Source organism: Diceros bicornis, chromosome 7 (genome assembly GCF_020826845.1).
Source record: "Diceros bicornis minor isolate mBicDic1 chromosome 7, mDicBic1.mat.cur, whole genome shotgun sequence".
Lineage (NCBI taxonomy): Eukaryota > Metazoa > Chordata > Mammalia > Perissodactyla > Rhinocerotidae > Diceros > Diceros bicornis.
In genome coordinates, this window is record NC_080746.1 from 16111397 (window position 1) to 16128843 (window position 17447).

General features: G+C 38.1%; 1 protein-coding gene across 2 annotated transcripts in view; it reads right to left on the minus strand.

Moving 5' to 3' along the window:
* TBCEL (tubulin folding cofactor E like) overlaps positions 1-7572 on the minus strand; it is a 71819-nt gene extending 64247 nt beyond the window's left edge. For both annotated transcript variants that reach the window (XM_058544993.1, XM_058544994.1), the window contains exon 1: positions 7407-7572. The gene's annotated coding sequence lies outside the window, so the exon portion shown is untranslated. The remainder of the gene's footprint in view (positions 1-7406) is intronic.
* Between the last annotated feature and the right edge of the window lie 9875 nt (positions 7573-17447).

The window sequence follows — 17447 nt, forward strand, 5'->3', positions numbered from 1 at the left end:
ATTAAGGAAAGGTGACCAGTAAAGTGAAAAACTGGATCATCAAAAAACATTAAACACACAAAAAGACAAGACAAAAATTGGAAAAAGATAATTGCAACACATGTAACTAATTTGGAGAACTCCTAAAAACAGTAAGAAAAAGGCAAACAATCCAATAGAAAATTGGACAAAAGACATGAACAAGTATTTAACAGAAGATAAAGTTCAAATGACTAATAAATATATGTAAAAGGTGTTCAACTTCGATATTATTCAGAAACAAAAATTAAAATCTCAATAAAATACCATTTATAAAAATCAGCAAAACTTAAAAACTGACATTACCGTCGGAAAAAATGTGGAAGAATAAGAACTCTTCCATTGCTAGTGGGAGTACAAATACCTTGGAAAACAATTTATCACTGTCTAGTGAAGTTGAAGATGCACATATGCTGTGATACAGCAATTCTACTTCTCAGTGTAAACTCTACAAGAACTTGCACATGTGCACAACAGACAAGTAGAAGAATGTCCACAAGAACAGTACTGTTTGAAATTACAAAAATCCTGGTGAAAAAAAGGCCCTCACATCCAAGAAAAGGCAACTGGACAAACTGCATTATATTCATAAAACTATATTCATTTATATTCATAAAATGGTACACAGCAATGGAAATTAACAATTGATTGTTCACTATGACTGCTTCCTCATCAACATGAATGACTCTTAAAACAATGCTGAATGGATAAAATAACTAATCACAAGAATATATACAGTACAATTCCACCTATACAAAAATTCAAAAACAGAAAATTAATCATCGTATTGTCTAGGGTCACACACATATGTGGTAAAAACTAAAGAAAAGTCAGAGAATAATATACAGAATTGTGGTATCCTTGGAGAGGGGGCAGTGTATAATTAGGGAGAGGCACCCAGGGGGCAAAAACAGTACTCTATTCGCTCCTCAAACCTGCTCTTCCTGCACCAGTCCCTGCCTCCAGGGTTATATTTGATTTCTCTCTTCCTCTTACACCCCCATGTAATTAATCAGCAAGACCTATCAACTGTACCTCTAAAACACCCCCATTCTGCCCAGTTCTTTCCATCGCCATTACTTTACTCTGCTTCACGCCTCCATCAACCTCTCACTAGGACTGCTGCAGTAGCCTCCCCCGGTCTCTCATGACTACAATTCATTCTCCACAAAGCAGCCAAGTGACCTTTTCAAAATTTAAGTCAAATCATGTCCTTTAAACTGTGCTTACCTCTCTAACCTTACCTCCTCCCACCCTCCTCCTAGCCCACTGGGTTACAGCCAGTTTGGCTTTCTACTTCTCAACCTTGCCGAGCTGATCACCCCTCTTCAGGCATTCACAAGGAATGTCTTGGCTCTTGGTTTAACTGGCTTCATCTCAGCACTTAAGCCTCAAATAAATTTAAACACAAATGTTATCGTCTCAATGAGGCTGCCTCTGACCACCCCATCAAAAATAGCACCACTGCCACCATCAATCACTCATCACACTTCACTTCTTTCATTCCTTACAGCACTCACTATGACGTTAGCTCAGTGCTTGTTTTAGGTCCCTCTCTACCAGAACCTAAGTCCCACAAAAGCAGGGATTTGTCAGTCCAGGTCAGTGTTATATGGAGCAGAGTCTGGCACATGGCAACAAGTATTTGTTGGATGAATGAAAAAGTGAATTTTACTTTGAATAAACATGAAGTAATATATTCCGGCAGTGAAATACAAATCAAGTACAGCAATGAGGAGAATGGAAGGAGAAATTTTGAAAAATTACTGGAAAAGCATTAATCTAAGAATTTTAGTTTAAATAATCCTTTTCTCTACAGTACTAGTAATAGATCACATTCCTAAGGACCATGAATGAATTATTAGTGAAAGTTTCACAAAGCCACAGAGTCCTGAGGTTTGGAAGTGTGTCATCTGTTTACATCTCCTGTTTTTAGAAGAGCACTGTGATTAAGAGCATGGAATTCAGTTTGGCCTGAGTCCAGTTATAAATCTGCACTGAAATTTGAGCAAGTTACTAACCTCTCTGCGCCTGCTTTCTCATTGGTAAAATAGAGCTGTTAATAGCTATCTCAGAGTCACTGTGAAGATTAAATGAAATAAAGTTTTTAAAGCATCTAGTTGTGCCTGGCACGTAGTACATAGTCAACAAATCGTAAAAGCTGAGAGTAGGAAAGTCCAGACAAATGGGAGAGCTTATATGAATCAAACAATAACCAAACATCATCCGCCTCTAGCAGAGGTAGACCAATTACATACAATGTACCCGGAACATATGCCAGGACTAAATCCTTTTTCCCTCCAAAAAGAAGACAAATGTACACAACAAAGCAATACATAAGTATGGACAAAGCACTTTCACAACACCAAAGGAGTTAGTTAAGGAGGCTGGCCACACATAAAACTGAGTCTTAAAATTCTGAAAGCCACAGGAATTCCCCAGATGAAAAATAAGGGGAAAAGCACGTGTAAAGGCACAAATAAGTCAAAGTGAGAAAAAATGCAATGCAGCTGGTATGGATGTGTGGGAGGACAGCTGGAAGATGAAGATGGGCTGGCAGGACCAGATGGTAAGGGGCTAAGGTCCTCTGGTTAAAAGCATGCACTTTATTCTTCAGGCAAAGGCGAGATGAAGCAGAAAAAATTTAACATGCAAATTTGATACCAGTGCTTCTAAAGAAGGCAGAACACCTGTCCGAGTTTAAACACCATATAGGTCCACTATCTGTTAGCCTAAAATGGAAAATAAATTTTAAGCCTGAATATTTGAAACCATGAGCAATTTGCTTATTAACAATGGACATGGAACCTATTCTTACCACTTTTCATTTCTTCCATGACCACTGTTATGCTGATCAACGCTATGACAACAGCAGATAAAATCTATTGAGTTTACTATGTGCCTTGTACTAGGTTGTTTTACATTTGTTATCCAATGCTCACAACACCCTTATGAGGGGTACTATTAACCCCATTTTACAGATGGGAAAACTAAAGCAAAGAGAGGTTATGGTCAGATGGCTAGTGGGTGTTAAGAGAGGATTCAAATCTAGGCTGCCTGACTCCAAAGCCCTAAAATTAAATCAATCTGCTGGACTGATATTGCTCAGTTCATTTACACCATTTGCTCAAAAATTATGTGTGTACCTACCGTAATTTAACGCATCATGCTAGGTCAATGATTCTCAAACTTTACTGTTCAGAAGACACACCTAGGCAGATTCCTAGATTCTGATTCAGTAAGTCTAGGGTGGAATTTTCACAGATCTGAAATTTTAACCATAAATTCAGTCAATTCTGATTCACTTGGTCCAGGAACCGAACTCTGATAAACCTCATGTTAGGTGTCCTAGAGGCTGGAGGGTACTTGAGCCTCCTGTCCTCTATGAGTTTACAACCTAAAAGGGGTAAAAACAAGGTACACTAATAATACAAAGCAATATAGAAAAAGTGGTATGGACAATACAGGCAAGAAAGACTTCAGGAAGAGGGGTCATCTGTAATGAAATGAAGATGAGGAGGATTTCATGAAGTAAGGAAACACATTTCCCGCAGACTTTCAGGAATAATGTCACATACGCAGGAAGGTACGACCATTAGACAGCGTGGCAAGAGCAGAGGATCTGCACTTAGGAATGGAAAAATAATGTCACAAAAAAAGCAGAGGCTGTAGAATGCCCTCCATGTCAACCTAAACAGTATGGGCCTTATTCAGTGCTGGCCCTGGATGCTGCAAATGGTTTTTGAGGAGGGAAATGATAAATTACAGCAATATTCTTTGGAAGAGTACTCTGATGAAGCTATGCAAGATCCAGTAGAACGAGAATAACACGCAATGGGAATAGCTAGGCTGTTAGCATTCTAATCTCAAAGAAAGAAAAGAACAGGGTAGTGGAAAAGATGAAAAAGGGAGGAATGGTAACTCTTAATGACTAAATGCATGTAGGGCAACGGCAACAATCACAGCAAAATGATTTCTTCACCTCTTAAGTCCAAATTGTATCACTATCAGTTTTATGTTACTTTTTAGAACTTTGTCTTATATAGCTAACTAGGCCCAAAATACATCGACTTCACTTATTTTAAACACAGCCCACGACTAAGAGGTCAGTATATATGTATGTGTATATATATATTGTAGTATACAATATATAGTATAACATACATATATTATATATATAAATGAAAAAGCATTATTCAGAGCTACAGAATCTCATTTTACACCAAGTTCTAACAAATGTAAACAACTCATTTCCAACAGCAGTTTGGAAGCAAAAATTATAAAGGGAAAGAGCCTGCTATAAGTGGACATACTTAAGAGTATGAGGTTCAAGAGAAGAAATGAAAACTATAAAAAAACACACACAATCACTCAGGGTAAATTCTCCACAACTGTTTATTGACAGGTACACATGATTCCCAGCAAAGTGAAATTAATGAGAATCTTCCTTAATGCTCCAAATGCCTACCACAAAAAGAAATTTTTAAACATTCTTTAAAGCTAAATATTTTAAAACAAATATTTAGCTGATTAAAAGATAATTTTTAAAGGATGGCTGATACATGCCAACACAGGCCCTCTCATCAGTAATCAAGATAGTCAATACACAGTTAAAGGTAAGAAAGACATATTTTATAACACACAAAGTTTGAAGATGATAAGAATGTTTTATAAAGCATCTAATAAACAATGTGGCCCCACTGATGAAGTTTAATTTCGGGAATTCTTTCCTGATGGCCTTGCCTTAGAATACCATGTTTCAAATAATATGAAGGTGTCCTCAACAAAAATTAACACTACTGAATTGGTCTTAAATACATACCCCATAAATTTACCTACTGAAATCAGGCAACACCATTTGACACTCAATGTCCTGTACCAATAGGCTGTGTGACAACTTTTTAAAAGGACTTTAAACACAGCAACACATGAAGGCCTCTCACTCTGTTCACCAATACTCACTAACATTTATTATAATACTATTCATATAAGGACCTCATCTATTTTATAAACAGATGAAAACACAGCTTTCATGGGGGTAATTAAGATGTTAACTAACTCAGTTATACTTAAGTTTATGATTAAGTTCAAAATATATACTAAAGCCATGAACCTATACCTATAATTATGTAGAAAATTGTTACCATATATTAATTATTGGAGTAAGAAGAGTTTAGGTTTCAGCTTGAGATTTTTTTAAATAGCAGAGAAGCAAATCACTGTATATTTACAACACCATAACATTAAAATAAAATTACCTTAACTATGTTGTAGGATCAACTAAAATGAACTAGGCCTCTCATATTTCTGACATACGAAATGATAGAGAAAATTAAAGCACACACTTATTTCAAAAATTTCAGGGGCCAGCCCAGTGACGTAGCAGTTAAGTGTGTGCACTCTGCTTTGGAGGCCCAAGGGTTCGCAGGTTCGGATCCTGGGCGCACACCGACGCACCGCTTGTTGTTAGATGTTAGCCCAGGGCCAATCTTCCTCAGCAAAAAGAGGAGGGTTGGCATTGGATGTTACCTCATGGCTGATCTTCCTCACATAAAAAAAAAATTTCATAGGGGCCGGCCCTGTGGCATTGCGGTTAAGTTCGGTGAGCTGTGCTTTGGTGGCGTGGGTTCACAGGTTCCGATCCCAGGCGCAGACCTACACCACACATCAGCCATGCTGTGGCAGGGACCCACATATAAAGTAGAGGAAGACTGGCACAGATGTTAGCTCAGGGCTGATCTTCCTCAAGCAAAAAAAAGAGGAAGACTGGCAGCAAATGTGAGCTCAGTGTGAATCTTCCTCAGCAAAAAAAAAAAAATTTTCATGAAATGATCAGGCAACATTAAGATTATAGTACAGAACACAAATATGCTACATGTTATAAATATGTAAATAAATGAAGCAGTCAATTGCATCTGGTTGGTTCTGCCTCCACTCCTCCAATCTATCTCCTTATAATCACCCTTGCTCTCTAGAAGCATGCAACATGAAGACACTAATTGAAGCCAAAGAAATGTGCCTTGGAGACAGTGTTTTTCAAACTGCAACTTGTGACCCATAAATCAATTTAGTGGATTTCAGTCAGCACTTTTTAATGACAGAGAATGGAATATAATAGAAATTATCAGAATGCATCACATATAATAAGGGTAAATAATGCTTTGTGAAACTTTTTGTTCATACATAGGCATGAACTAGATTATGATGTAAAATGTACTTCTTGCTATGGGGCATGATAAAAAAAAGTTTGAAAGCTCCTACCTAGAGATCTAAGTCTAATGTCTCGGGAGCCAAAGACTGAATGTTTTCATTAGTCCTCAGCACCTACACAGAATCTCTTTGCTCAAGATGGACTTTTGGAAACCAATTTAAGAGGTCCAGGGCAGCATAAAAAGAACTGGGACAAGCCTCAGCTAAGCCTGTATTTGGACCTGAAAGGACTGCTAACTTCTCCCAACAGCAGGCCTAGGCGGTGCTGACAAGCTCCCGGTAGCTTAGCAACCTTCAGAGCAGAGCTCCTCGTTCCTCAACCAACGGTAAACGGTAAACAGTTGAACTCTTCCAACCAACTTTCTTTCAACTACAACTTCTAAAATCACTGTGTCCCAAGAGAAGGCAGTATTAAATCTCCTCACTTCACCAATTCCCAGAATGTGTTCCTAGGAAAGGACCTAGAACTCTATACTCCCCATTCTCAACACAGATCCTTATATTCCCCTCCTCCTCCCAGATCCTAGGACAGGGTACCCTCCTCCCAGGCCCCATCTTACTCCAATCCTCTCCTTCTCAGCGTCACCCAACTTGGGGGTAAAACGATTCTCCCAGAAGCCCTCATTAAACTACCGCATCCTTTTACCAGCCCCAGCAAGGAGAAGGCCTAGTGTCCCAGAAGCCTGGGAATGCCCACCCTCTCCTTTCCCCTCTCTGGGGACACGGCCTCTATTTTTTTTTTTTTTTTTCCCGGATTCAGTGGGTCAGAGACAAGTTTCCTGTTTCCCCAGCAGCCCCAGACTCATCTCCATCTCCTACCAGCCAGGGGGCATCTTCCCATCCGCCACGCCGCTGGGGCACAGTGAGAAGCCTGGATTCTCCCAGGAACTCAGACAGGCCCCCCACACGCCCTCCCCCCCAACCCGGGGCCAGACTCCCTCTCCCAGCCCAGGGCCCTCCCCGCCCCGCTAGCCCAGGTCAGCCCCATCCTTCCTCCAGCCCCGCGCAGGTGTCCCATCCCTCCCCTTCTCCCAGGCAGGCCTCGCCCCGCTCCGAGTTCTTCCCGGTGTTTCCTCACACGGCACCCCAGCAGGAGCGGCCCTCCGCGCCTCGGCTCCGGCGGGGAGCGCCTCGGGCCTCGAGAGCCCGGCGGAGCCGGCAGGCCGGGCTCCACTCACCCCTCGGCCCGGGAGGCGGGGGAGCTGCTGCGGCGGCTCCTCGGGCTGCGCCTCGCCTCCCCCCTCCCGGCCACTGCCGTCGCCGCCGCGCAGCCTCCGGCCTGGTCCCGGCCGGCCCCGGACCGGCTCCGCTTCACCTCGGCCCCCACTCTGGCCGCCGGAGCCCGGTGTCCTGCATTGACCCGGAAGCAGCTTTCGCGGCCCGACAACAACACGTGACCCTGTCGCACGTGTCACGTCCGCTGCGTAAATGGGAGGGGGCGCTGGAGGAGTGGGTCCTCCCCAACCAAGCCGGGTTGCCATGGCGACAGGGATGCCTGTACTAGCCTGGTTATCACTAGAAACACACCTCGTCTGCTCTTTCTCTAGCCCATCATTTGAAGGGACACTCCCAGGTGCCAAGGAGGAGTACAAATTGTCACATCAGAGTGAAATAGGGTCAGGTCAGTGTAGAGCCTGGGCCGCTGAGAGGCCGCTGCCTTACAGAAAGGAGCTGAACATTTCCACACTTACCTGGAATCTTATCCTGGCTCTGACACTAATTTGCTGTGTGACCTTGATCAACTCACTTCCTGTCTCTGACTTCAGTATCCTCACTAGGTGAGCTCTAGGCTGTGATCTAATTTGATCCTAAGATGCTTTTGCATCAGGATGTGGTAGCACTCTGGCCTTTATTCTGTGTCCCCTTTGCAAGGCCTGCAGTATCCTGAGTTTTCAGTGCTCAGCACCCATGGAGTCATACCAGCTTCCATTCATTGAGCCCCTTCTAGGTACCAGGCACTGTTACATATGCTATTTCTAATTTTTACAACATTCCGAAAGTAGGTGTTTTGTAGAATCGAAAACTGATGTTCACAGAGGTTAAGTGATCCGCCCAAGACCAGAGAGTCAGTAAAACTGACCAGGCTGAGATTTGAATCCAGGTCAGTCTGGCACCAAAGTCAAGTCCACGCACTTCGCATTATACCATGCTGTTGCTCCAGCTCCATACACGTTATATCTGACCATTCAGCTGTGATTGTTTAAGTGCTTCTTTGTCCATTTCTTTTGCAGGAACGTACACGGAATAGGGACGGTGCTGGCTGATCCTGAAGAGAATTCAGCCTTGTTTGGATATGTTAGCTGAAGTGCTAGGAGTCGAAGAGATCTACATGCATAAAGTGTGTGTGCTTTCATGCAGAGTGAGTTAGGGAACAGGCGAGGGATTGTGATGTGCATGCACGTGTATATATTGGTTCCTAGGGGGGGAACATAAAGTTCTTTAGGGGGGGACCCAATAGCAGCTTATCACCATCAGTTTCTGGGGACTTCCTTCTCTCATTTTGTTTTGTTTTGTTTTATCCTCTAGGTAGGGCATAGAGTTAGAGGGGAAAAACTCAAAAGAGCTTATTAAAGAAATTGCTCTGAGAACCAAGGGGAGGGTAAGCCAAGCAGTGTGGCTTAGGTTGCTGACATGGGGACGTCCCTCCTCCTTCTTCAGAGAACAGAGCGCCTTTCTGGCACCTTAGGATTAATGGCTTTGGGAGAATCAAGATCATTGGCATGACCACTGTCAGTAGTAGCCTCAGTAACAAGGACCATGAGAAGAGCAGAGAGAAATATCCACAGAGGAGGAAGAACAAGGTGGTTGCCGCATGGACACTTTGTTGATAGACTTACTTGTGAGCTCAGGTACACTTGGGGACACCCAGAAACACTTAGGAGGCTAGATGTCCCATGAGCAACTAGGAAAAAATGCAAGAAATGTGGGTCATTACTGTTAAATACTGGGTATAATATGTAAAGACATATGAGTATTGTCGGTGCCTGGGTATGCCTAGTTATATACTTCTTTGTTTCTTTGAGATATCCTTGAGTCATTTTTCTTTTCTTCCCATCTCTGCCCTTATAGAGCAAACTCTTAAGATCGATTTCTCTACCCATCTCCTGTCTATCTCCGTAAGACAGCCAAAATTATCTTTCTAAAACTCGTATCTGATCACATTATTCCCTGGAGCTTAAAATCCTTCAGAGACTCCCCAAGGCTTTCAGGGTAAAGTCACAATTATTAAGATGCTCCTCAAGGCTTTTCACCATCTGGGCCCTGCTGACATCTCCAGCCTCATCTTTTGCCTGTCTCTTCTTGTTCTATACCTGCTCTGTTCAACCTGGTAGCCACTAGCCACACGTGGCTATTTAAATTTAACTTAATTAAAATTAAGCTAAAATTGCATTTCCTGAGTTACATGACACTAGCCACATTTCAAGTGCTCAGTAGTCATATGTGGCTAGTGGCTATCATTTGGAGTGCCAATACAGAATATTTTCATCATCACAGAAAGTTCTATTGGGCAGTGCTGCTCTATACCCTCAATTCCTCATATATGAAATGTTCTATGGGAATTCACTCTGCTAAGCCCTTTGCTTGAAACATTTTTCTTCCACCTCCTTGAACTGACAACTACACACAATTGCTTATTTTCTTATTGTCTCCTTAACAAACATGTCAGCCTCAATGAAGGCAGGAGCTAGGTGTATCTTTTCATCATTGATTCTCCAATGTCTCTAAAGGATTGTCATATAGAAAAAGGAGACAGCAGATGTTGAATTAAAGTGAGAGGAAGTAGTAGAAAGAGAAATTTCTAGTCATTTTATTAGAAATTGTTGATAATTCAATTGTTTTGACCTACAAACAGCAATTTTATATGGTTCAACCTAATAATAAGGAAGAACTTTGGCAGAATTGAAGCTGCTTCAGTTGGTTCTAATGAGTTCCTTGTCACTGGGATAGATTAAGCAAAGGCAGAATCTGTTAGAACAATGTAGGAGTAATTCCTGAATCAGTTAGATTGGTTGACCAGTCTGATTCTAAGATTCTAAGTCTGTGTTCCTCCAACTGAGTCTTTTATTCAGGGTTGAGTATGCTATCACAACAATCATAGCTATGATCTGCGTGCCAGACACTGCTCGAGATATTTCACAGAGATTATTTCCTTTAATCTTCACAATGACCTTATGAACTACATTGGGGGTCATCAGATTTACCAAATGAGACTCAGGTTAAGTAATACACCCAGAAACAAACAGCTAGTAAATGGCAGAGGCTGAATTCATATTTCAGCCAGTCTGACACCAGAATCTGAGTTCATAATAACCCTGTAAAGATGGGCTATAGTTCTAACATGACATTTCAGTCATAGATTTGCATGTCCTTTTAATTCAACAAATGTGTGTTTTATAATGGATGTCTTCCTTGCACTTAGCTTGGTGGTTTGAGGAAAACAAAGATGGATAAGGCATGGTCCCTACAATGCAGTTGGAAAGATCATGTGTATGCTCAAATAACAGTGATATAGGACAATTAAAGGTATATTATTTTAAAAAGGGGATAAGGGAGTCATCTTCTTAGCTGAAGCCTTCTCCCAAGTAGGCAAAAGGATAAGAACAGAATTATATGAGAATTCACAACATCAGTACACAGGTGGGAACACAGGAGAAGAGAAAAATATCAGCTTCACTTGAAAGAATAATGACTGATTTGGCAATTAAGAGTATGCAGTATTGATCCTGGTTTTTCCACTAACCAGCCATGTCGCTTGATCTCTTTCTGCCTTAGAGCTGTATCTACCAAATACCTGGACTGGATAAACTACCAAGGTGAACCAACTAAAATTGTATGTAAAATATTATGTATATACATATATTATACATATGTGCATTTTCAAGAGGAAGTGCCATAGATTCCATCAGATTCACAAAGAAATCAACTCAAATTTTAGGCTTCATCGTCGCTTTAAATTCTGCGATTCTATATTTTATTTTTATCAACATTAGTGACGTATCTGTCAGGAAATGGACTCTCATGCTAAGCTTAGTGACCAAGCAAAAGGCAGAGATATTTTTATTTTAAACTGGAGAGTCATAACTAGAACTATTTAGAAAGCATGCAGATTTCCTTATTGGGCAGAATATAGTCTTGAAAAAGCAACTCAATTTGGGTTTCTGCAATTTACATAAATGGATCAGTCGTAAGAAGCTTAATTTCCAAGGAGGCCTTACATTTATTAAAATCATTTGCAACAAATTGCTAGAAGCCTCACTAACCCCTCTTAGTTTTTTTTTATTGTGAAAATAACATACATACAGAAAACTATACATACATAATGTATATAAATATACAGCTCAGTGAATTATCTCTAAGCAAAACCCACGTAAACACCACCCTATTGAGTCACAGAACATTGCCAGATTCCCAAACCCTCCCCGCCATCACTATCCCCACCACTCTCCCCAAAGTTAACTACTATTCTGACTTTTAATATTGTAGCTTATTTTCCTCTGCTTTTAAACATTACGTAAATGGAATCAAATGAGATGATCTCTTTCACTTAACACTGTGAGTCAACATGTTGTTGCATATAGCTGTAGTTTATTCATTTTTGTTGCTAAATAGTATTTTATATTATAATCACACCACAATTTATTTATCCATTCCACTGTTGAAGGACATTTGGGTTGTTTCCAGTTTTTAGCTGTTATGCATAACGCTACTATGAACATTCTTGTGCTTAACTTTTAGTGCGCATATATACACATTTCTGTTGGGAATATACCCGGGCATAAAACTGATGGATCATAGCTTTAGATCAGCACTGTCCAATAGAAATATAGTTAAGTCAAGTCACATATGTAATCTAAACTTTTCTAGTAGGCATATTAAAAAGGTAAAAAAAAAGTGAAATTAATATTAATCATGCGTTATATTAACCCAATATACCCAAAATATTATCATTTCAACAAGTCATCAATATGAAAATTTTTAATTAGATATTTTAAGTGTTTTTTTACGTATTAAATCTTCAATTTGATGTGTATTTTACATTTATAGCAACTTGGACAAGCCACATTTCAAGTGCTCAGAGTGCTCTCACTTAATCAAGTGTGGCTATTAACTACTATGTTGGACAGTGCAGCTTTTGGTAGTACTAACAGACAGTTTTCCAAAGTGGTTGTGCTGGTTTCCACTCCTGACAGCAGTGTACGAGAGTTACAGTTGTTCCACATCTTCATCAACACTTGGTACTGAGTCTTTAATTTCAGCCATTCTGGTGGTTCTACAGTAGTATCTTGTTTTGGTTTAATTTGCATTTCCTTGTTGATAAGGAGGTTGAGTATCTTTTCATACATTTATTGGCCGATTGATATTCTCTTTCTGTAGAGTCTGAGCCTTATTTTCTAGTGAGTTGGTCTGTCTTTTTATTATTGGTCTCATAAAATTAGTTGAAAAGTGTTCTCTCTTTTCCTATTCTCTGCAAAATTTTGTGTAATATTGGTATTATTAATTCCTTAAATGATCATTGGAGTTCTCCAAAGAAGCCATTTGACCTAGAGTTTTCTGTATGGAAAGTTTTAAATTACAGATTCAATTTATTTCATAATTATAGCACTATTGAAATTTTCCTATTTCTTCTTGTGTCAGTTTTAGTAAGTTGTATTTTTCTAGGAATTTTCTCACTCCATATAAATTTTCAAATGTATTAGTATAAAGTTGTTCATAATATCCTGTTATCTTTGTCAGAGCTGCAGGATCTGCAGTGACATCTCATTTTTATTTTAGATCCTGGTTACTTACGCATGTCTTTTTCCTTGATTAGTCTCACCAATTTTGTTGGTCTTCTGAAAGAATCAATTATGTTTTGTTGAATCTATGTTATATTTTTTCCTGTTTTATTATTTTCTACTTTTATCCTTATTATTTCCTTCCTTCTGTTCTTATTGGATATAATTTAGTGTTCTTTCTGTAACTTTCTTCTTTTCTAAAATATACATTTAGAACTACATATCTGCCTCTAGTACAGCTTTAGTTGTGGGCCATAGTTTTGATACGTAGCATTTTCATTTATCATTCAGTTTTAAATATTTCCTAATTTCTTTGGCCTATTGATATGATAGATTGTCTTAAGTGATTTTTGAATGTTGAACCAGCCTTGCACGGAATAAACTCACTTGGTTATGGTGTATAATTCTTTTTACACATTGTCGAATTCGATTTGTAATATTTTGTTGAGGATATTTGCATCTATGTTCATGAGAGATATTGGTCTGTAATTTTCTTGTCTTGTAATGTCTTTGGTTTTGGCATTAGGGTAATCCTGGCCTCATAGAGTTAGGAAGTACTCCTGCTTCTATCTTCTGGAATTGGTACAATTTCTTCCTTAAATGTTTGGTGGAATTCACCAGTGAACCCATCTGGATCTGACGCTTTCTGTTTTAAAAGGTTATTAATTATTGATTTAGTTTCTTTTATAGATGGAGGGCTGTTCAGATTTTCTCTTTCTTCCTATGTGAGTTTTGGCAAATTGTGTCTTGCACTGAAATTTTCCATTTTATTTAGGTTATCAAATTTGTGGGAATATGGTTGTTCATTGTATTCTTTTTTTATTTTTTTCATGTCTATGGGGTCTGTAGTGATGTCCCTTCTTTCATTTTTGCTTATCGTAATTTGTTTTTTCTTTCTTTTTTCTTTAGTTAGTCTGGCTAGGGGCTTATCAATTTTATTGATCTTTTCAAAGAAACAGCATTTGATCTTATTGATTTTCTCTATTGATTCTCTGTTTTCAATTTCATTGATTTCTAATTTGTTTTTTCTTTTGCTTAGTTTGGATATAATTTGCTCTTCTCTTCCTAGTTTCCTAAGGTGGAAGCTTAGATTATTGATTTTAGATCTTACTTCTTTTCATATATAGGCATTCAGTGCTATAAACTTCCCTCTAAGCACTGCTTTTACTGCATCTCTCAAATTTTGATGTTATATTTTTATTTTAAGTTCAAATTTCACTTGTTGTCTTAGTCACTTCAAGCTGCTATAGCAAAAATACCATAGACTGAGTGGCCTAAACAACAAACATTCATTTCTCACAGCTCTAGAGGCTGGGAAGTCCAAAATCAAGGCACTAGCAGATCTGGTGTCTAGTAAGGGTCCACTTCCTGGCTTATAGATAGCTGACTTCTTGCTGTATCCTCACATGGCAGAAAGAGAAAGCTCTTATAAGGACACTAATCCTATCATGTGGTCTCCACCCAAAGGTCCCACCTCCTACTGCCACTCCTTTGGGGGGTAGGATTTCAACATATGAATGTTGGGTGGACACAAATATGCAATCCATAACACTTGTGATTTCTTCTTTTACCTATGGGTTTTTTAGAAGTATATTTCTTAATTTCCAAATGTATGGAAAATTTTAAGAAACTTTTAGATCAATTTCTAGTTTAATTAAACTGTACTCAGAGATTATACTCCACAGGATTTCAATCTTTTGGAAATAGTCAAGCTTTGCTTTATGGCTCAGCATGTGATGATTTAGGGATCAATTTTTTGCCAGTGCTTGAAAAGATTGTGTATAATACAGTTGTTGAGTTCACTGTTCTATATAAGCAATTAGATCGTTTGTTAATTTTGTTGTTCAAACTTCCTATATTCTTATTGACTTTTTGCTATAAATTGATTTTGTAACAATTGTTACAAGCAGACTGATTGCTTGTTGTATTAGTTACTGAGAGAGGAATGTTAAAATTTCTTACTATGACTATGGATGATTTGGTTTATCCTTGTGTTCTGAAAATTTTTGATTTATGTATTTTGATACTGTATTATAAGATAAATATCAATTTAAAATTGTATTCTCTTTCTGACAAGTTGAACTTTCTCTCATTAAAAGTATCCCACCTATCTCCAGTAACAATTATTACCTTAAAGACTATTTTGTCTGGACTTTAATTTGTTTGAAGGTTTTTGATTACTGATTCAATCTCCTTGCTAGTTATAGGCCTATTCAGATTTTCTGTTTCTTCAAGGTTTAGTCTTGGTAGGCTGTATGTTTCTATGAATTTGTCCATTTCATCTAGGTTATCCAATGTGTTGGCATACAATTGTTTGTAGTACTCTTTTATAATCCTTTTTATTTGTGTAAAATCAATAGAAATGTCCCCTCTTTTATTTCTGATTTTGGTTATTTGAGTCTTCAGTCATTTTTTTCTTAGTCAAATTAGCTAAATGTTTGTCAATTTTGTTACTCTTTTCAAAGAACTGACTTTTGGTTTCACTGATTTTCTGTATTGTTTTTCTATACTCTATTTTATCTATCTTTGCTCTAATCTATATTATTTCCTGTCTTCTCATAGATTTGGATTTAGTTTCCTCTTCTTTTTCTAGTTCCTTAAGGTGTACAGTTAAGTTGTTGATTTGAGATTTTTTTTTAATGCAAGCATTTACAACTATAAATTTCCCTCAGTACTACTTTCACTACATCTCATAATTTTTGGTATGCTGTGTTTCCATTTTCATTTATCTCAACATATGTTCAGTTTCCCTTGTGATTTCTTCCTTGACCCATTGATTGTGTGTGTTAATTTCTATGTGTATGAAAATTTTTCAGTTTTCCCTGTGCTATTGGTTTTGTTTCATTCCATTATGATAAGAAAAGATACTTTGTACAATTTCGATCTTCTAAAATTTATTAAGACTTGCTTTGTGGCCTAACGTATAATATCTCCTAGATAATGTTATATGTGTGCTTAAGAAAAATTTGTTTTCTGTTATGGGATGGAGTGTTCTTTATGTCTATTAGGTTCAATTAGTCCACAGTGTCTGTTTCTGCAATGGACTGAAAGTTTATGTCCCTCCTAAATTCATATGTTGAAATCCTAATCTCAATGTGATGGTATTAGACGGTGAGGCCTTTGTGAAGTGATTAGGTCATGAGATTGGAGCTCTCCTGAAGAGGATTAGTGCCCTCATAAAAGAGACCCCAGAGAGTTCCCTTTCTCTTTTCACCATGAAAGGACATGGCAAAAGGATGGTCATCTATGAATCAGAAAGCAGGCTCTCACCAGACACTGAATCTGCCAGTACCTTGATCTTGGACTTTCTAGCCTTTAGAATTGTAAGAAATAAATTTCTGTTTTTTATAAGCCACCCAATCTATAGTATCTTGTTATAGCAGCCCAAATGGACTAATACAGTTTCCTTATTGACCTTCTGTTTTTCCATTCTTGAGAATGGAGTATTGAAGTCTCCTAGTATTTTTGTAGAGCTACCTATTTTTCTCTTCAATTCTGTCAATATTTGCTTCATATATTTTGGAGCTCTGATAATTCCTATTTGGGGCTCTGATAATTTGTGCATATATGTTTATAATTGTTATGTATTCTTGGTGAATTGACCCTTTTATCAATACATAGTGTCCTTCTTTGTCTCTCATAACAGTTTTTGACTTCAAGTCTATTTTGTCTGATATTAGTATAGCCAGCTCTCTTTTTTACTATTTGCACAGAATATCTCTTTCCATCCTTTCACTTTTGACCTATGTGTATCCTTAGATATAAAGTGAGTCTCTTATAGAGAGTATCATTGGATTCTGTTTTGTTTTTTATCCATTCTGCCAATCTATGTCTTTTTCTTGGAGGGTTTAATCCATTTACATTTAAGGTACTTACTGTTGAGGAAGGACTTAATTTTGCTACTATATTATTTGTTTTTTGTGTGTCTTATATGGTTTTTTGTCCCTCATTTCCTCCATTACTGCCTTCTTTTATTGATTTTAGTTGATTGAGTTTAGTTGATTTTTTGTAATGACATGTTTTGATTCTCTTCTCATGTCCTTTTGTGTATATGCTATAGATATTTTCTTTGTGATTAACATAGGAATTACATACAACATCCTAAAGTTATAACAATCTATTTTAAATTGTTACCTACTTAACTTCAATTGCATACCAAGACTCTACTCCTTTACAGCTCTGCCCCTTCCCCACTTTATGTTATTGACGTCACAAATGACATCTTTATATATTGTGTACCTATTAACATAGACTTATAATTATTGTTTATGCATTTTGTCTTTTAAATCTTGTAGAAAATAAAAATTGTAGTTACAAACCAAGATAATAATAACTTTTATATTTGCCCATGTATTTACCTTTACCAGAGATCTCTGTATGTTCATATGGCTTCAAGTTACTGTGTAGCCCCCCATCCTTTCATTTCAAACTGAAGGAGTTCCT